This window comes from Octodon degus, unplaced genomic scaffold (assembly GCF_000260255.1).
Source record: "Octodon degus isolate 3935 unplaced genomic scaffold, OctDeg1.0 scaffold00117, whole genome shotgun sequence".
In the NCBI taxonomy this organism is placed as follows: Eukaryota; Metazoa; Chordata; class Mammalia; order Rodentia; family Octodontidae; genus Octodon; species Octodon degus.
Window position 1 is genome coordinate 7,766,957 of NW_004524693.1, and position 7,524 is coordinate 7,774,480.

The 7,524-nt window shown below is 35.5% G+C and overlaps 1 pseudogene; it reads left to right on the top strand.

Moving 5' to 3' along the window:
• The first annotated feature begins 5,882 nt into the window (after positions 1–5,882).
• LOC101573513 lies at positions 5,883–6,815 on the top strand (annotated as a pseudogene).
• Positions 6,816–7,524: the final 709 nt, after the last annotated feature.

Below are 7,524 nucleotides of genomic sequence, written 5' to 3' on the forward strand. Positions count from 1 at the left end.
TTTATTTACCAACAACGCTATTAATTCATACATTTGAGCTGAGCTAGTGTCCTCTGCACTTGTTATGGGTGGGCTTGGGTTCTGAGATTGCATTTTGCTCCTTCTCCTTGTCATTTTGTGTAGCACTGTCTTCTGACCTTTGCTGTAGAGCTTTGGTACACTTATAGCCTTAGCACCTACTGAAGTTCAGGTATAGCTCTACAAAGATTGGATTTATCCAGATGTGCCTGGCTTGGGTCTGGCTGCTGTGCTCAGTTCCTTCCTGTTGCTGCACTTGGGGGTGAACCTGTTGTGCCCCTCTGGGAAGATTTTCTGCTCCTGGACTAGCTGGGGGGTTCTGTCCTCTACACTCTCTGCAGGCATTGCAGCTGAAGGGTTTCACCCTAGGCCTGTATGCCAGGCCTGAGCTGAGTCTGGAGGGGACAAGGTGGAGTAGGGGGGAGAAGCAACTCTCCCACACACTCACAGGGCCTGGACTAGGACTGGATCTGGGGGTTCCGGGAACGTGGCAGAAATTCCTACTCAGCAGGTGGGGTGGGGGATGTGCTGCAGAGTGGTGGAGGGCGTCCCAAGGGGGTGGAAGACGGTCTCACCCATGCTGCTCCTGGGCTGGGTCCAGTAGGTTCCACCGGCGCAGGGTAGCTGGAAGCTCTCCTACATACTCACCGGGCCTGGGCTAGGACTGGGTCTCCAAAATGCACATTTTAAAATAAAAAAGCACAATGAAAAGTATTCAATAGTGGTTGTTATATTGTACATTGCTGTCTTCATTGTAGGTGTTCAGATTGCAAATACCATAAAATTAGTCAAAGTAAAAATTTTAAGCTTTAATTGCTACTTGCAAAAAGCTGATAGAAATTATTAGTAAAATCATCTTAGCTACCTTATGAATATACTTCCATGATTTTCTTTTCCTTCCTTTTTTCCCCTGTCTTTTCTCCTTTCCCTCATCGCAATTGTTCTTTTAAGCAATTTCTTTCCCCTTTACTATATCTATTGTACCTTTCAGATTTTATTTACTCTTTCAGGTTCTTATACTAGGGAGACAATATGATCTTTATATATGTGGGTCGGATTTACTTCACTTATGAGTATGATATCTAGCTGCATCCATTTACATATAAAAGCCTTGAGTTTATCTTTCTTTAGAGCTGAGTAATAATACATTGATTCAAAATAACACATCTGTTTTATTCATTCCTTAGTTGATGGGTACTTGGGCTGTTTCCAATATCTAGCTATGTCAAACTGTGCTGCTATAAACATGTGTGTATGTATATTACTGAAGTATGACATTTCCTGTTCTTCTGTGACAATACCCATAAGGGAAATGGCTGCATTGAAAAGGACTTCTAATCCTATTTTTTGGGACAATTTCCATCCACACTGATTTCCATAGAGGTTGTACCCATCTACACTTCCACCAACAGTGGAGAAGGCTCATTTATCCCCACAGCCTCTCCAACATTTGCTGTTGGTTGATTTCATTATGATAGCCTTTCTTTCTGGGTTGAGATTATATCTCAGTGTTGTTTTAATTTGCATTTCATAGTTGGCTAGTGATGTGGAGCATTTTTTCATGTGTTTGTTTGACGTTTGTATTACTTTCTCTGAGAATTGTGTACTCATTTCAGATGCCCATTTTTGGAATGGGTCTTTGAATTTTGGGGGCTTGATTGGTTTAGCTTTTTATATATTGTAGATAGAAGCACTCTGGTGCATGTTGATTAAGATTTTTTCCAGCTTGTGCATGGTGATAAATCTTGATCTAGTTTTAGTTTTCAGCCTGTGGAAAGCCATTTTTTTCCAGCACCATTTGTTAAACAGGTGATCTTTCTTCCAGTGAATATGGCACCTTTGTCCAAGATGAGATGGCTGAGTGTTTTTGTAATTTATAGGTTTATCTGCAACTTCTAATCTGTTCCGTTGATCCTCAGGTGTTTTTTTTTTTTTTTTTTTTTTTTTTGCCAGTGCCATGTTGATTTTATCACAGTAGCTTTGTAGTATAATTTCAAGTCAGAGATTGTAATGTCTCCTGCCTTGCCTTTATTGACCAGGATTGCCTCTACTATTCTAGGTCTTTTCTGGTTCCAAATGAATTTTAGGAATATTTTCTCTAGATCTGTGAGGTATGTTGATGTTATGTTGATAGGGATTCCACTAAATCTGTATAATAATTATGTGAGTATGGCCATTTTCACAATGTTGGTTCTTCCTACCCAAGAGCCAGGAGAACGTTTCCATTTTTTAAAAATCTCTTTGATCTCTTCTTTACACAGTATTGTAATTTTCAATGTATAGATCTTTTACTTCCTTTGTTTAATTCCTAAGTATGTCATTGTTTTGGGTGCTATTGTGAAGTGTGTTGTTTCCCTAATTTTTCTTTCAGTGAGTTTGTTGTTTGGGTACAGGGATACTATTAATTTTGGAGTGCTGACTTTGCATCCTGCTATGCTACTGAATTTGCTTATTAATTCTAGGAGTATCTTGGTGGAGTTTTTTGGGTCTTCCAAGTAGAGTATCATGTCTTCTGCAAATAATGACAGTTTAACTTCTTTTTTAAATAATTTTCTTTTATTTTGAAGAGTAAAGCAGGGGCCGGGGAGATTTCTCATTAGAATAAGCACTTGCCTGGCAAGTGCAAGGGCCTGAGTTCAATCTCCAGCTCTGGAAAAAAAAAGAGTAAAACACCAAGAAAAACAAAAACAAAGACAGAAACAGGATAATATACAATAATACACATGTTACAGATTTTCAAAACAAATGTATCTGACCAACAGTGATTGATATATTAACTATTTTCATTGTCATATCTGTTGCTAAGATTAACAGATACAGTTACGTAAGATGGGACATATGATTGAATATTACTGTGTGCTTCCAAGAAATCTTACATTTTTGTTCTTGTCTCTCATTTTCTTTTATTACCTTTTAAAAAAATTACTTTAAAGAGAGTATAGTAATAATTGATATGACATTAGAAATGATACACATTTAGAAGACCAAGATGACAGGTATTTCAAGCATGATTTTAGTATTACACATTGCTGTTGTCATAGTTGCTTAGTTCACAGATATCAACATACAGAGTTAGCCAGGGTGAGAATTTTACCCATTAACTGCTATTTTCAAAAACCTAATGGAAATTCTTAGGACTATTGCCTTATCCATCTTGTATATATACAAGCACTGAAAACATCATATCATAGGGATATATGTGTGCCTTTGTTCATAGCAGCACAATTTCTGATAGCCAAATCTTAGAAACAACCAAAATGCCCATCACCTGAAGAATGGATGAAAAAATTGTGGTGTTTTTATACAATGGAGTATTGCTCAGCTATAAAGGAAAACACAAAGACTTTGTAGGTAAGTGGATGCAACTTGAGGCTATACTCATAATTGAAATAAACCAGACCCACATGGGTAAATATCATATAGTCACCATGGTGTAAGAACTCAAGAGAAGAAATAAAAACTGAAAGTACAACAGGCACAGTTAAATGGAAAGAAACACAAATTAAGGATTTAACAACAAAGAGAGAGAGAGGAGAAAAGTTAGATAATTTAACTTCTTCCTTTCCAATTCTTATTCCTTTTATTTTTCTCTCTTCTCTAAATGCTCCAGCTAACTTTTCCCATGTGCAAACATTGTGTTGTCTCCTTGTGTGAGAACCTGAATGAGAAAATGGAATCTGAAGAGTTAAGTAGATACTGGCAAAAGGGAATGAGCTTATTTAAAAGGAAAGAGTTACTGAGTTGAGGAGAAGGACAGGAGAGTGAGTGAAGGAAAGAGATTTATCTACGTATGTAAGCAGGAAGGTTTGGATAACTATACTGTGCATTTCTGATGATGTCTGGAAAGAAGAAGTTAATGCTTTAATTTGTCTCCTTTTTTCAACTGCCTATATTTTTCTCTTCTTAATTTCTTATACATTTCTTTCTTTTTTTCTTCTTCTTCCTATTTTACATGCATACATCTGATAATATGAATAATTGGTTGGAAGACAACACTGTATTACAACAAATACTGTGAAATTCATCTTACTTTATTAAGTGAAATTCTCTACCATTTCTAATTTTTTGTTTTAATTCTAATGTGTACTCTCTTTAAAAAATAAAGGAAATATTTAAAAACAACTGTGTCATGTATTGTATTTTTCCTCTTGCAAAATCCCAAATCATGATGTCTTACATATTTTATGAGTTCAAATAACACTCAAAAAATTATAAATGGAATGAAACTTTCTCAATCTAGTAAAGGGCATTTATTCTACCATGAATGCTATAAGGACAAAATATTGAAAAATTCTCTTTAAATCCAAAACAAGACATGAATGTCTTCCCTCATAACTCTTAATCAAGATTGTCCTAGAAGTTCTAGTTAGGACAATTAAACAAGAAAAATAAATAAAACATATTCATATTTTTAAGGCAATAATAGCACTATTTACTCACAAATGATATTATCTGGTATGTTGAGAATTCCAAAGAGTCTACTAAAAATCTCCTAGAAAAACTAAATTAGTTCAGCAAGACTTCAGCTTAGAAGATCATCATTAAATATATATATATATATATATATATATATATATATCTTTTAAAATGAGAAAAATAGATATTTTTCCATAAATGGTAGTAGAATAACTTACTATTCATATGCAAATATTTAATTTTGACTCAAGTCATAGATCATACATACAATTTAACTCAAAATGATTCAAAGACTTAAATGTAAGAGCTAAAAGTATGGAAAACTGCACAAGCTATATGGGTTTTTGTTTTTGTGTTTGGATGAGAAATACTTTTAGCTGTAATATCAACAGTACAAGCAACCAAAAGAAAATAAAAGATAAATTAGATTCCATAGAAACTGTTGTGTGTCAAAAAGTATTATCAAGAAAATGCTAGCAGGGCTTTGAGGAAATAGAAATGTTTCTACCCTTTTGGTGGGAGTGCAGACTGGTACAACCACTGTGAAAAATCAGTTTCTCAAGAAAAACTAGGATTAGAAGTCTTATATGACCCAGCTATTGCCTTTCTGGGTCTTTACACCAAAGAATTAAAAACATCATTCCACAGTTTATAGCTGTGCAATTTGTCATAGCAAAATCTTGGAAGAATCCAAATACTCATCAACCAAGGAATGGATAAATAAGATGTGGTGTTTCTATGCAGTGGAGTACTACTCTGCGATCAAGAAGGACAAGATCAAGGTTTTTATAGGTAAATGGATGCAACTAGAGAACATACTCATAATTAAAAGAAATCAGTCTTGCATGCGTGATCATAACATTGTCTCCCCAGTATAAGAAACTGAAAGAGTAAAGAAGATCCATAAGGTACAGTAGACACTGTGAAAGAGAGAGAGAAAAAAAAAACTACACAGAATTAAAGAACTGGGATGGTAGAAAGAAGAAAAGAAAGGAAAAGAAAAAAATACACAACATAGCTAAGATAGTTGTACTGCTAATTTCTTTTAGTTGATTGAAGGGAACAGTTTTTGCTTATATTGTTTTATCAATCTTGCTTGCCTTTATCTGGTAACTTAAGCAACTACACTGAAGATAACAATATGTAATTTATAACCATTGTTGATTTCCTGTTATCTTGTCTGAAGTTCTGTATCATTATTTTTATTGGCTCTCTTCTCCTTGAAATAAAAAAGAAAACAAATACTATAACTCACAAAACAGGAGGGAACATTTGTAAACTGTACATGTAACGAGGCATTTGCTCTATAATGTATAACAAACTCTTACAAGCTATAATAAAAAGTCAACCCAGCCCTGGCATGATTCCACCTGTGTGTGTGTTCTGTGGAACAGTACTCATTCACTTCTGTCCACGTTCTTTCCCAACGAAGTGCGAGCCACCACTCCATGGAAGATTCAGTGGATATGGATATAAGGCCCCTGAGGCCCCAGAACTATCTCCTTGAGTGTGAACTAAAGGCCAACGAAGATTACCGCTTTAAGGTGGATAACGATCAAAATGAGCCCAAGTTGTCCTTAAGAACGGTCAGTTTAGGGGTTGGTGCAAAGGATGAATTGCACATTGTTGAAGCAAAGGCTATGAATTATGAAGGCAGTCCAACTAAAGTAACACTGGTAACTTTGAAAATGTCTGTACAGCCAACATTTTCCCTTGGGGGCTTTGAAATTACACCACCTGTTGTCTTAAGGTTGAAGTGTGGTTCAGGGCCTGCACATATTAGTGGACAACATTTAGTAGCTGTGAAAGAAGATGCAGAGTTGAAGAGGAAGAGGCAGAAAATATAAAACTCTTAAGTATATCTGGAAAGCGATCTGCCCTTGGAGGTGGGAGCAAGGCTCCACAGAAAAAAGTAAAACTAGCTGCTGATGAAGACGACGAGAACAATGAAGAGTAGGATAAAGATGATGAGAATGATGACAATGATGATTTTGATGATGAAGAAACTGAAGAGAAAGCTCCAGTGAAGAAACTGATATGTGATACTCCAACTAAAAATGCATAAAAATCAAACCAGAATGGAAAAGACTCAAAACCATCAATAGGAAGATCAAAAGGGCAGGAATCCTTTGAGAAACAGCAAAAGACTCCTAAAACACCCAAAGGACCTCGTTCTGTAGAAGAAATTAGAGCAAAAATGCAAACAAGTATAGAAAAAGGTGGTTTTCTTCCCAAAGTGGAAACCAAATTCATCAATTATGTGAAGAATTGCTTCCAGATGATTGAAGGAGGCTATTCAAGATCTGTCAGTGGATGAAGTCTCTTTAAGAAAACAGTTTAAACAGTTTGTTAAAGGTTTCCATCTTCTTTCATTTCTGTAACAGTTGCTCTCTGGCTATCCTTTTTACAATGCAAAGTGCCAACTTTCCCTACCGTGTTTGATAAATGTTGCCCAGGTCCCATTGCCAAGAATGTGTTGTCTGAAATGCCTGTTTAGTTTTTAAAGATGGAACACCATCCTTTACTTGGTTTTAAGTATGTATGGAATGTTATGATAAGACATAGTGGTGATCAGACATGGAGATGGTAGGGAGAAAATATACATGTGAAATAAACTCAGTATTTTAATAAAATAAAAAAGTCAACCCAATTTAAAACGAACAAAATGCTGAAATAGATATTTCTTCAAAGAAGATATACATATGGTCAGAAAGATCATGAAGATGTTCATTATCATTAACCATTAAGGAGATTCAAATTAAAATCACAGTAAGTAGCATGTGCCCACCAGCAGAGCTAATTTTTTAATGGAAAATCAGTACTGGCCAGTATGTGGAAAAATTGTGAAACTGATCAGTTGCTGGCAATAAATTGTGCAAGTGCTGCAAAAAGTTGGACTCTTCTTAAAAATGTTAAACATATACATTTCTGTTATATAAGTCTTGCTTTATCTTGGTCTTAACCATCCAGCAGAAATGTATAAAAACAAGGTGTAAAAATTAAAGCCATATTAATATGCTGAGCTTTAAAAGGCTCAAGTCAACAACTTCTGAAATTGCCAGTCCTATGGATAACACATTACCATTATGG